Raw genomic sequence first — 14239 nt, forward strand, 5'->3', positions numbered from 1 at the left:
TATTAACGTTCTCAAAGAACCAGCTCTTTGTTTCATTTGTTTTTTCTATTGTTTTTTTTTATTTTCAATTTCATTTATTTCTGCTCTAATTTTGATTATTTCTTTCCTTCTGCTGACTTTAGACTTCATTTGTTCTTCCTTTTCTAGTTTTTTAAGATGAAGCAGTAGGTTGTTTATTTGGGCTCATTCTTGTTTTTGGAGATAGGCCTGTAATGATATTAACTTTCCTTTTATGACTGCTTTTGCTGTGTCTCAAAAGTTTGGATATGTTGCACTATAATATCATTCGTTTTTATGCGTTTCTTTATCTCTCTTTATTTCTTCACTGATCCAGTTATTCTTCAGTAGCATGTTGTTTAATCTTCATGTATTTGTGGTTCTTCCTGATTTCTTTTTACAGTTGATCTCCAGTTATAGAGCATTATGACCAGAGAATATGGATTGTATGATTTCAGCCCTCTTATATTTGTTAAGGCTATCTCTGTGTTCCAGTATATGGTCAATCCTTGAGAATGTTCCAAGTGCACTAGAGAAGAATGTATAAGCAGCTATTTGGAAATGAAAGGCTCTGTAATTATTTATTATGGCCATTTGGTCCATTGTGTCATTTAAGGATATTATTTTCTTATTGCATTTCTGTTTGGGTTATCTGTCCATATTCGACAGTGGGTATTCAGGTTCCCTACTATGATAGCATTTTGGTCTATTTCTCTCTTTAGTTCTGTTAGTAATTGCTTTATATATTTTGGGGCTCCTAGATTGGGAGCATAGATATTAATAAGTATTGTGTCTTCTTGGTGAATGATTTCCTTTATCATTTTGAAGTGTCCCTCCATATCTTTTTTACCTTTTTTATTTTGAAATTTATTTCGTCCAATATTAGTACCACTACTCCCACTTTTCTCTAAATGTCATTTGCTTACAATATAATTTTCCAGCCTTCCACTTTGAGTTTATATTTGTCTTTGGAACTGAGATGTATCTGCTAAAGGCAGCATATATTTGGGGTTTGTTTTTGATCCAATCTACAACTCTGTGTCTTTTTATTGGTGAGTTCAGTCCATTTACATGTAGGATGATTATTGAAATATGAGGTTTTCCTATAACCATTTTATGTTTTCCTTTCCGTTAGCTTGGTGTTTTCATTGCTTTCTTTCCTTCTGTGTCTGCTTTTCTTATTTTGGTTAGGTGTTGTGGGTTTTCCCTCTGGTCCTTCTTGTTTTATGTTACATACTTCAGTTCTGAATCTTTGGTGTATAGTTACCATTATGAATATGTAGAGGATAGTTATGTATATACAGCCATCCATTTTTTCTGCGTGTGCCTTATCTTCTTTCTCCTTTGCAAATTTAAATCTTTGAATCTTCCCCTTTTCAGTCATTGTTGTTTCAATTTGTCTCTATGTTTCTGAACGTTCATTACTATCTTGCTATAGCAAATCTCTTCTTATTGTTTAAGCTTATAATGCCCTGTTTTTAGTAAGGGTTGCACTACTCTGCTTCTATCTGTCTGCTAGTGGCCTTACTCCTCATTATGTATTTTGTTTGTCATTTTGTTTTAAGTGAGCTGACACCTTTCAGTATTCCCTGTAATGCAAGCCTCATAGTGGAGAATTTCCTCAATTTTTGTATGTCCAGAAAGGTCTTTATTTCTCTTTCATATCTAAAGGAGAACTTAGCTGGATACATTATTCTTGGCTGGTATTTCTTTACATTTAATAGTTTAAATATTTGATTCCACTATTTTCTTGCTTGTTGGGTTAATGCTGAAAAGTCCAACAATAATCTAATGGATTTTCCTTTATAGGTTACCATCTTCTTTTCTCTAGCTACTCTGAAAATTCTTTCTTTGTCATTGATTTTTGATAATTTTAATACAATGTGTCTTAGAGAAGGCCTTTTTGGGTTGAGATAATTGGATGTTCTGTTGACTTCTTGAATTCCAAGATCCAGCTTAGTCCTTAGATTTGGGAAATTCTACATTTGAGAAATTCTCATCATCTATTTGTCAGAAAATGCTTTCTAATCCTTGTTCTTTTTCCTCTCCTTTGAGAATGACTATTATTCTTATGCTTCCTCTCCTAATAGTATCAGCTAGTTCTAGTATTTCTCTTTCATTATTTTTCATTCTTCAGTTTCTTCCTTCTTCCTTCTGATTTATTTTTAGATTTCTGTCTTCGATATCACTGATCCTTTCCTCCATTTGGTCGACTTTATTTTTCAAGCTTGCTATTTCACCTCTTGCAGTGTTCTTCATCTCCAGAAGTTCTATTTGGTCCCTTTTGAGGGTTTCAATCTCCTTGCTAAATAACTCGTTCTGCTCATCTAGTTGTTTTTTCTCATTTCCTGTCATTGTTGATATGAATTGCTTTGGATCTCATTGAGTTTTTCAGAAGTACCATCCTAAATTCTGTCATTTACGTCATATGTTTCTATGTCTGTAAGCTTATTTTCTGGAGATTTTTCTCTTTCTTTCTCAGCTGCCTTGTCACCTTGGTTGTTCATGTGTTTAATGTACTATTTCTCTGCCTGGACATTAATGGAAGTGTATGCTGTTGCTTTTCCAGAAAGAAAATTTATTATATAAATGCCTCTCTTTAGCATGTTGCAAAGAAGGCGTTTTTTGGTTTTTAGTAGATGGCATCTAAGCCTCTTGGATCCCTGTTTTATATAAAGCCTTAATAATGCTTTTTTATTTTCTCGTATATATTTAATCATGCTCGCTACCCTCAATCTCAGTCCCTGTCAGTGTTAGCAACAGTTTCAGTAGCATTTGCTCAGATTCCCCTAGGACTCTGTGGTGTTCAGACTCAAAGAATAAGCGGGCCTGCAACTTAGCCTCAGTTTTGCAACTGTGGCTGGTAAAAATCAACTGTTGTTTTTCTGCTGTCCTGTTTCTCTGCTTTCTGCTCTGATGCCTGGGCACTGCCTTCAACCTCATGTAGCTCACAGTTCTCCCAGAGAGGGCTGTTCATGGAACTCACTGCACTTTCTCTCCTCCCTCTCCTCCTGGAGGGAGCTTCAGGTATGAGAGGTAGCTTCTTTGTTTCTCCCAGTCCATTGCCCGAAACCTGGGATTCTGACCTGCGGTAGCACTTATGTGCAGATTCCACACTTAGATATGCTGGTGGGCAGTTTGTATGTTTTTTGTTGAATTTTAGATTTTCAGCTTATTGTTGTTTCAAGGTAAGAGATCTGGGGATATCTTTCAGACTATGATGTTTCTTGTTTACTCTCTATCTTTTCTTTTTGTTGATGGTTTCTTTCACTGCATAAAATCTTTTTAGTTTGATGAAGTTCCATTTGTTTGTGTTTTTCTTTTGTTTCCTTCACTTGAGGAGGCATGTCCAAAAAATATTACTAAGAGCAATGTCAGAGAATTTACTGCCTTTATTTTCTTCTAGGAGTTTTATGGTTTTAGGTATTACATTTAAGTATTAAATTCATTTTGAATTTATTTTTTTATATAGTAAAAGTAGGTTATCTAGTTTCATTTTTTCATGTATCAGTCCAGCATTCCTAACATGTTTAATTAAAAAGACCATCTTTAACCCACTGTATATACTGGCCTCCTTTGTCATTCATTAATTGACAATATAGGTATAAGTTTATTTTTTAGCTCTTCATTCTGTTGCATTGATCTATATTGTCTATTTTTATGCCAGTACCATGCTATTTTGATTACTATAAACTTGTAGTATCGTTTGATATTAGGTATTGTGATACCTCTAGTCTTTTCTTTTGCTCAAGATTGCTATGACCATTAGGGTATTTTGTGGTTTCATACATGTTAGGATTTTTTGTTTTAGTTATTTAGGAAAAAAATGCCATTGATATTCTGATAGGGATTGCATTGAATCTGTAGTTGCCATGGGTAGTATGGACATTTTAATAATGTTCATTTTTCCTATCCATGAGCATGGTATATCTTTCCATTTACTTGTGTTTACTTCAATTTCTTCCTTCAGTGTCATAGTTTTTGAATACAAGGATTTTGTGTACCTCTTTGGTGAAATTTATTTCTAGGTATTTTATTCTTTTGATGCAACTATAATGGGATTGTTTTCTTAATTTCTGTTTCTGATAGTTTGATATTAGTGTATATAAATACAATTAATTTTAAATATTAATTTTGTATCCTGCTAATTTACTGAATTCATTTATCGGTTCTAATAGTTCTTTGGTGGAATCTTTAGAATTCTCTCTGTATGCTATCATCTGTAAATAATGTCATCTGTAAATAATGTCAGTTTAATGTCTTCTTTTCCAGTTCAGAAGTCTTTTCTTTCTTTTTATTTGTTTGTTTCTTTTTATTTGTTTGTTTGTTTGTTTGTTTATTTTGGTTAACCTCACACTTTGCAAGGACCTTCTCAGCTTACAATTCCTTATTTTTTTATTTTTTACGCCTATAGCACCTGGTCTTCCTAGGTGGTCTCCCATCAAGTACTAATCAGGCCCGACCTTGCTTAGCTTCTGAGATCAGATGGGATTGGGCTTGTTCAAAGTAGCATGGATGTAGACAGAAGTCTTTTCTTTTTATTGTCTGATTGCTGTGGCTAAAACTTCCAATTATTTGTTAAATAAAAGTGATGAAAATGAACATCCTTGTCTTGTTCCTGATACATAAAAAGCTTTCAGCTTTTCACCATTTAGTATAATATTAGCTGTGGGTTTGTCATTTGCAGCCTTTATTATGTTGAGATATATTTATGCTAGCCCCATTTTGCTGAAATTTTTTATCATAAGTGTTGAATTTTGTCATATTTTTTTTCTGCATCTGTTGGTATGATCATATCATTTTTATCCTTCATTTTGTTTATGTGGTATATCACATTAATTGATTGTGAATATTACACCAACCTTAAATTCCAGATTTAAATTTCTCTTGATCACGGAACACAATATTTTTAATGTATTGCTGGATTTTTTGCCAATATTTTATTGAAGATTTTTGTATCTATGCTTATCAGGGATATTGGCATGTAATTTTTTTTTTCTTTGGTTTCTATATCAGGGTAATACTCAACTGGTATAAAGAGTTTGGGTGTTTTCCTCCTCTCTAACTTTTTGGAGTAGTTTTATAAGGATAGATATTAATTTTATTTTGAACGTTTGGTAAAATTCACCTGTAAAGCCATCCGGTCCAGAAATTTTGTTTGTTGAGAGCTCTTTGATTACTAGTTTGACTTTGTTAGCAGTTATTGATCTGTTTTTTCTGTGTTTTCCTGATTCAGGCTTGAAAAATAGTATATTTCTAGGAATGTATTTCTTCTAGATTGTCCTGTTTGTTGGCATATGATTTTTGTAGTATTTTCTTATAATCCTTTTTATTTCTGTGGTGTTGGTTGTTACTTCTCCTTTCTCACTTCTGATTTTATTTATTTGGGCCTACTCTCTTTTTTTCTTGATGAGTTTGGCTAAAGTTTTATAAATTTTGTTGATCTTTTCAAAGCACCAGCTGTTGGCTTCATTGAGTTTCTATATTTTTTAGTCTCTGTTTTGTTTATTTCCACTCCGATCCTTATTATTTTCTTCATTCTACTTATTTGGGGTTTTGTTTATTCTTTTTCTAGTTTCTAAGTATAAAGTTTAATTGTGTATTTTAGATTTTTCTTGATTCTTGAGGTAGGCCTCTATTGCTATGAATATTCCACTTTGGCTGAATTTTATTGACTTTCAGTCATTTTGTTTTTATTTGTCTCAAGGTATCTTTTGATTACCTCCTTGATCTCGCCATTAACTCATTCATTATTTACTAGCATGTTACTTAACCTCTGTGTAATTGTATGTTTTTCAGTTTTCTTTTTGTAATTAATTTCTAGTTTCATACCTTTGTGATTGATGGTGTTTAATATGATTTAAATCTTTTAAAATTTATTGAGACTTGTTTTGTGGCCTACTATTTGTTCTCTCCTAGAAAACGTTCCATGTGCACTTGAAATGAATGTATATTCTGCTGCTTGGGGATGAAATGCTCTAAAAAGAGCAATTAAATTCATCTGATCTAATGTGTCGTTTAAAGCTACTGTTTTCTTCCTGATTTTCCATCTGGATGGTCTATCCATTGATGCCAATAGGGTATTAAAAGTCCTCTATTATTATTGTATTACTATAGATATCTCCCTTTATGTTTGTCAATATTTGCTTTATATACTTAGGTGTTCCTATGTTGTTTATAGAGTTTATAAGAATTATATCTTCTCTTTGGATTGATCCATTTACCATTATCAAATGCCCTTCTTTGTGTCCTGTTAAGTCTTTGTTTCAAACTCTATTTTGTCTGATATAAGTATTACTCCCCCAGCTTTTTCTTTTCTTTTACATGAAAGACCTTTTTCTACCCTTTTACTTTCAATCTGTGTCTTTCAATCTGAAGTGGGTCTCTTATAGGCAGCATATGTACTAGTATTTTTTTTTTTAATCCATTCAGCCACCCTATTTCTTTTGATTGGAGCATTTAGTCCATTTACATTTAAAGTAATTATTGATAGATATGAAGTTATTGCTATTTTATTAAATATTTTCTGATTGCTTTTTTATTCTGTTCCTTTCTTATTCTCTTGCTCTCTTGCATGTTGATCACTTTCTTTAGTGTTATGTTTGGATTTCTTTATATTTCTTGTATATCTCATCAATTTTTAGTCTGTGGTCATCATGTGCTTTCTACATACCAAGCTATGTTTATAGCAGTCTATTTTAAGTTGGTGGTGACTTAAGTGTAAAGACATTCTAAAATCACTATGAATTTTACTCATCCTTTTCACATTTATGTTTCGGTCATTATTTTTTATGTCTTTTGTGTGTATGTTGTTGTGTATCTCTTATTTTTGCAATTACACATAATTTTCCTAGTTTTGTCTTTTAACTTTGTACTAGATTTATAATTGGTTAATCCATTGCTTTTACTAAAGCTTTACCTTTGTCAGTGAAATTTTATCCTTTCCCATATTTTCTTATTCATATTTTTTATTTTTTTCTTCTTAAAAAACTTCTTTAACATTTTTTATAATACTGATTTACTAGCGATAAACTCCTTTATCTTAATTTTGCCTAGGAAAATCTATTTTCCCTTTATTCTAAATGATAGCTTTGCTGGATAGAGTAATCTTGGTTGTAGGTCCTAGCTTTTCATCACTTTGAATATTTCATGACATTTTCTTTTGGCTTGCAAAATTTCTGTGGTAAAATCAGCTCATAGTGTTATAGGAGTTCCCTTGTATGCAAGTATCAGATTTTCTTTTTCTACTTTTACAATTCTCTCTTTAACTTTTGTCATTTTAATTATAATGTGTCTTGGTGTGAGCTTCTTTGGTTCTCTACACTTCCTGGATTTGTATATCTATTTCTTTCACTAGGTTAAGGAAGTTTTCAGTAGTTAATTCTTCAAATAGGTTTTCAAACTCTTTTGCTCGCTAATATCCTTCTGGGGCCCCTATAATGTGATTGTTATTACATTTGATGTTGTTCCAGAGATTCCTTAAACTATCCTCATTTTTTTTGGATTCTTTTTTTTTTCCTGTTCCAATTGGGTGTTTTCTGCTACCTTATCCTCTAGATTGCTGATTTGATACTGTTTCATTTAATCTACTGTTGATTCCCTCTAATGTATTATTCAGATCTGATGGTTCTTTTTTATATTTTTTCTCTTTGTTGCAATTCTCACTGAGTTCTTATATTCTGTTCCCAATTTCACTGAGCATCTTTATAACCAGTGTCTTGAACTCCATATATGGTAGATTGCCTATATCCATTTTGTTTATTTCTTTTTCTGGAGTTTTGCCCTATTCTTTCATTTAAAACATGTTTCTTCGCCTCCTGATTTTGGTTGTTGTCCTGATAGTTTCTGTGTATTGGGCAGATCTGCTATGTTTCCCAGTTTTGACAGAGGGCCTTATGTAGAAGGTATTCTGTGACTTTCAGTGGTGCAGTCTCCCAGGTCACCTGAGCTGGATACTCCAGGAGTGCCCCCTGTGTGAGTTGTGTGTGCCCTCCTCTGGTAGTTGTGGCTTAATTGCTGCTGATACATCAGTGAATGGGGTTTACCCTCAGGTGCACTGGCTGCGATAACTGGCCATGACTATTAAGTACAGAGTGATGTGTGGGTGCTGACTTCAAAGAGCAGGAACCCCTTTAGTGGGGCACAAGAGCCTTCAGGTGTGTAAGTTATGAAGCTGGTTGGCTGTAGCTCTGGTATAGTCTGAAGCTGGCCATAAGGTATGTTCAACGTGGAACCACTTGGGAGTGGTCTTGGTGCAGGCTAAGTTCAGCTGCCACTTGTGCAGGGCTTGTGCAGTGGTAGGAGCTACAAAGTAATCTGCATTTGTTTGTTGCTTGTGCTAAACTTGGAGTCACTTGGAAGAGGCTATGCTGAGAACTGAGGCTGGTTGCCACTTGCGTCAGGCTTGGGAGCATTTGGTGGGCACTATGATGAGAGCTAAAGCCAGCTACAATTTATGGCAGGCATCTGACTGTTTACTTGGAGATATGTTACAGGCCAAGACTGGTTGTCACTTGTGCCATATTTAGGGTCACCTGGTGGGAGTTATGATGCAGACTGAGGCTGGTTGCCTGTTGTGTTAGGTTTGGGGCCACTTGGCAGGAGCTACATCATATGCTGAGTATAGCTACTGCTTGTGTGGGGTTATTGGACCTTTCAGAGAGTCTGTAGCACAAGCTGAGGGTGGCCACCACTTGCATGGGAATTGTGTACCTTTCAGAAAGTCTGCAGTGCAAGCCTAAGGAAGCCACCACTCATGTAAGGTTTGTGATCCTTTGAATGAGTCTGAAGCGGGAGGAGTTGCTAGAAGAAGCTTGGGGCAGATGAATGAGTTGGGTGGGGCAAGGTCTCAGGGAATCACCAGGGCATAGTGAACGATGTTAGCCAGTTTAATAGAGAATGCGTATTCAGCACCTGCCTATATCTTGTTATCTGTGTGAGAGGAGAGTTCAACAAAGGAACAATGGTGACTGCCATCATCTGCCCCAGGGGAGAGTTGCCCCTACCCCTGCCCCTCCAGTCCTCACCCTGAGTTAGTCAATTTAGTTCTTTCCCATATGTTCCTGGCAGCTTTCTAGCTGCTGCCCTGGTATGGAGCTTACAGCAAGTGAATTTATGCACTGGCTTTTTAAGAGCAGTCTCCCACAGCCCTTTGTCACTCTGGGGGTAAGAAATTCCTGCTGGTTTTCACATCCAGATATTGTGAGGACTCCACTTCCTGGCACTAGTATTCTGGATTAGGGAGCCTGTATGGAGTTGGGATCCCTTACTCCTCAGGAAGGACCTCCATAGTTGAGATATCCCACCTGATTCTTAACCAACCACTCGTGGGTGGGACGTCCCCTATTTACATCTCCATCTTTCCTATCAGTCTCTATGTGGCTTCTTCTTTATAACCTTAGTTATACTAATTCTGTTCAGCTAGTCTTCAGGTGGTTCTCAGTGATGGTTTTTCTTTAATTTAGTTGTAATTTTGATGTGCTCATGGGAGAAGTTAATTTCAGAGTTTATCTACACCACCATCTTGACCAGAAATATCTCCTACCTTATTTCTTCATTGATCTGACTTTGTCAAAATATCTAGATGAGGCAACATACACAAGAATGAAAGTGTATGGCAAAGATAGGGGAGCAGAAAAATAAGGTATTCGGATATCGATGACATCTGACTTCTTGCTGAGAGAGAAAAAGAAATTCTTATTTGGCTAACCCAATATTATTTGGTTTCTATTACATGTAGCTGATTCATAGATGATGTATAAGATAGAAATAGAAAAACAAAACACATCTGTGTATCCTCAGTTAAACTCTCTCTAGTGTCTCTGTCATGTGTGGTTTGAATAACTTTTAGATATATTTTAACCATGGTCACTAATAATTTTTTGTCTTTGTTATTCTGATGTCTATCTTCTACTCAGGGTAAAGAAGTCACATAAATAGCACAATGTGCTTCAGTTGAGAACTGAGCATAAATGGTGATCTTAACCTGCCAAAACCCAGGAGTGGTGGGTCATATTCTGGGCAGATGGGGAGAGAAGCCTGAAGAAGCGAGCATACTTCTTCACACATAAAGCAACTGGGCTTCCTTTGCTCTCTCTCAAGGAGTAATTCGTCACTCCATAATGTGTGCAAGATTGTGTCCCTTCCTGGCAGATGAACAGGATTGGAGTCAGTGTAACCTCTCTCTGGATTCTTTTGGGGTGAGGAGGTGTGCATGATGCAAGTGCTGTCCTGGATTTGCTCTGTTGAAGAAGTTCTTTCAAACTCAGTTCCCTGACTCATGTCACCCAAAACATCTTTAATAAAAAGCCTGAACAGGTATAGGAAACCTGTAAAGAGGTAGACATAAAGCTTAAGTGATGGCATCTGAAATGGATGAGACCCCTGTAGCTATCTGCTGCCAAGAATAATGCATGAAAAACTTCTATATGTAATCCAAAGGCAATGCCCTTTGATAGGGCAGCTGCAATGGACCAAGGGAGAATGTGACAGCAAATGTGGTTCATTCAGTACAAATTGTTATGTAATCTAAACACAACCTCAAGCACATGTCTTCCTGATGGCAGCAAGGTACAGCAGCACAACAAACTTCTAAGGAAAGGCTGTGCAGGCTATCAGATGGCAAAGAGGATGGTGTGGCCTGTGATGGTAGAGTAAGAATACACAGGCATGTTGACATGCAGAGGGCTCTAATGGTGCTCCAGAATGAAGTATTGTCTAATCCAGGGTCTGCACACTTGAACGCCCCCAGGGTAGATTCTCACCTTGAAGACTGCTAGTCATTTTCTTAAAATATGTGATCCTTTAAATCTGTCTTTTTTCTCTCAATTTTGTTAGGCTCTTAAAATACAAAAAAACAAACAAACAAAAATCCCCACTACATGAATAACAACAGTGCAAATAAGGTGGCAAGCAGTAACTAATATGTGACCTTGCTAATGGAGAGGCATAAAGGACTGGGGAAGACTGTAGTGAATTGGAAAGTCCTTACCCCATCTAAAGGTCACAGATACTACACAGCTCTGGTCGATTGCTGCCACACAGGCCCAGTATTGCAAGACAGTCTGGTTCTTTCAAGAAAATCCGGCAATTTTAAGAAAATCTCCAAATTTTTAAACATTTTTGAATGGACAAAGCATGTCTATTGGTTGGATCCGTCATGTAAACTGTCAATTGGAGTTTTCATATTTTAAAAATCCAAACACATTAGTTATTGTGCCTATTACAGACAAAGTTTGTCTTGATTTCTCAATCTGTTTTCTCCTTTCCTGGTTCCTTTACCATATCTAAGCTCTTATCCTTTCTTTTGTCCTTTCCTTCTTCCTCAACTAGGCTCAATTATCGGTAGGATTGAAGTATTACTAGCCCCAGGATTATTTATATTTAAAGAAACCTCTGTAATTAAAAAAATAAAAAAAGTCTTACAAGAATTAAAAGATTCTACAGGCAGAATTTTAGAGGAATGATTTGGACAATATGGCCCTGTGTATCACATCTCACATAACAGAACATATCTTTAGCAACTCCTGCTGGTGCTTTCTCTTGCGAAGGTCACACATTTCTCTTTTCATATCCAAACACAACCACATATAAATATATATGCCTATAATAACTGTGATTTCCCAAATAGCAACATAAAAGGTAAAACGGACACCCCAGAAGTGGCAGATAAGACTAAGTGAATATAAACTAGTTGACACATTTTATGTTTGTTTCCTGGACTGGGTTGCAGTTCTTTTGTATTCACAGGAAATGTTATGATGGAAAATTTCACAACTGGCCCACAACTTACATTCCAACTTGCATCCAAGAACCAATTCAGCAAATCAAATAAGAAATAGAATATGGAATTTGGGGCTATATTTTCACATAAAAATAATAATAACAAAACCTATAGTAGTTTATTTCCTTAGAGTTTGTAAAATATGTTCATATTCATACTCTCATTGATCTACCAGGCTAGTAGAAGCACGTAAAATAATTTGTGAATGTAAACAATTCCCTTAATACAAATCATGAACACAGCATGATTTTAAAAATTACCTTGCAAAAAGTTGTCAGAAGCAATGTACATTAATTATGTAAATAAGCCCAATGCACATGGGGAATAAGTATATGATAAAAGAGGAATCTCAAGTAAGCAGAGTATGATGGCTTTAAAATATATTAAAAATTCTTTGATATTCCTTCATTCAAGAAATAGAACTTAATTCTCCTGCCCTTGAATGATACCTGGACTTAGTGACTCATTTATTATGAATAGAATACTACAGATGTGATTTCATGTCACTTCAAAGATTATCTTATTTAAAAAAAAAAAAAAAGCCCTCCGATAACTGTATTAGGTGCTCTCTTTCTGTCTTGGATTACTCACTCTGGGGGAAGCCACACACCATATCATGAGGACACTCAAGTACACTATGGAGAAGCCCACATGGTGAACAGACACTTCCAGCCAAGAGCCCATGAGAATCTAAAGCCTGACAACAACCATGGGAATGACCTGGGAAGCAGATCTTTGAGCCTCCAAATGTCTGCATTCCTGGCTAATAGCTTAAATTGTAACTTTATGAGCAACCCTGCACCAGAACCACTCAGATAAGTCACTCTCACTTTCCTGACCCTCAGAAACTATGTGAGATAATAAATTCTTGTGTTTCAAGCTGCTGTTTGGGACATATTGTTACACAGTGATAGATAACTAATACATGGAATAATAATTGATGTTGTTACAACTGAGAACTCATCTGGAAAAAGATAAACTTGAATCCATACTTCATATTGTAAATTAGTATAAATTCTAAATGGATCAAAGATTTAAATGTAAAATATAAAATGTTCTAAAGTATTAGAAAAAAGCATGAGTTGATTCCTTTAAACCACAGTTTCTCCACCTCAGTGCTACTGACATTTTGGGCTGGATAACTCCTTATTGTGGAATTCATTCATGTGCATTGTTGGATGTTTAGCAGCAGCCCTGGCTTCTACCCACTAGAACATGGAAGCCCTGACTCTACAATTATGACTATAAAAAAATGACTTTAGTATTCGAGAGGAGGAACAAAAGGGGCTTTCTGATTATGATAAAAAAAAAACATTCATACATAATATGTGAAGTGAAAGGACAAATGACAAGCTGAGGAAAAATATCTGCAAATGACTAATAATTCAATAGAAAAATAGGCAAGGGACCAGAACAGACAACTCTTAGAAAGAGAAATATAAATGGCCCTTAAACATATGAAATGATGCTGAATCACATTCAAAATAAGAGAAATTCAAATCAAAACTAAACTGAGAGTCACCCTGGAAACATGGCGGAGCGAGACCTCCTCAGATCTCTCGCCTTAAAACAACAATAAGCTGAATATCTAAAACTCTACAAAAAACACCCAAACTGCACATCAGCATGTCTGAGCATGGGATCTGTGCATAAGAGCTACCACAGGTCAGACCTCTGGGTGTCAGGCAGTGGACCGGGAGAAATAAAGAAGCTGCCTTTTGCAGCTCCTGGAGCTCCTTGCAGGAGGAGGGGGAAGGGGAGAAGCTGTGGCAACTTAATGATCAGCCTGCCTTGAAGTGCATGAACTTCTAGCAGCCGGCAGCAGGGCTCAGTCATCAGGGTAGAAAGCAGAAAAGCGGGATGAGACCATAGAGAAAGAACAGTTGATTTTTACCCACAACAGTTGCAAAACTGAGGCTGAGTCTCAGCCCCCAACTCACAACCCAGAGGGCTTCTACCCCCATACCCTCCGAGACCAATCACCGCAAAGCCCCAAGGGAATCTGAGTAAATGTTACCAAAACTGTTGCTAACACTGACAGGGACTGAAAGTGAGACTGCCAAATGTGATTAAATATCTACAAGAAAATAAAAAAGACATTTAGGCTTTATATAAAGCAGGGAATCCAAGAAGTTTAGATGCCACCTACTGGAAACCAAAAGAAAAACAACTTCTTTGCAGCAGGCTAAAGAGAGATCTTTATATAATAAATTTTCTTTCTGAAAAAACAACAATACACTTCCATTAATCCCCAGGCAGAGAAATAGTCCATTAAACTCCATGAACAACCAAGGTGACCAGGCATCTCAGAAAGAAAGAAAAATCTCCAGAAAATAAGCTTATAGACATAGAAATATGTGACTTAAATGACAGAGAATTCAGGTAGTACTTCTGAAAAAAATTCAACGAGATCCAAAATAAATCAACAATTTCAGGAATTGAAAAACAACTAGATGAACA

General features: G+C 35.9%; 1 pseudogene; it reads right to left on the reverse strand.

The window, feature by feature from the left end:
- Positions 1-4402: 4402 nt before the first annotated feature.
- LOC120601358 (uncharacterized) lies at positions 4403-4520 on the reverse strand (annotated as a pseudogene).
- Between the last annotated feature and the right edge of the window lie 9719 nt (positions 4521-14239).

This window comes from Pteropus medius, unplaced genomic scaffold (genome assembly GCF_902729225.1).
Source record: "Pteropus medius unplaced genomic scaffold, Ma_sr-lr_union100, whole genome shotgun sequence".
In the NCBI taxonomy this organism is placed as follows: Eukaryota; Metazoa; Chordata; class Mammalia; order Chiroptera; family Pteropodidae; genus Pteropus; species Pteropus medius.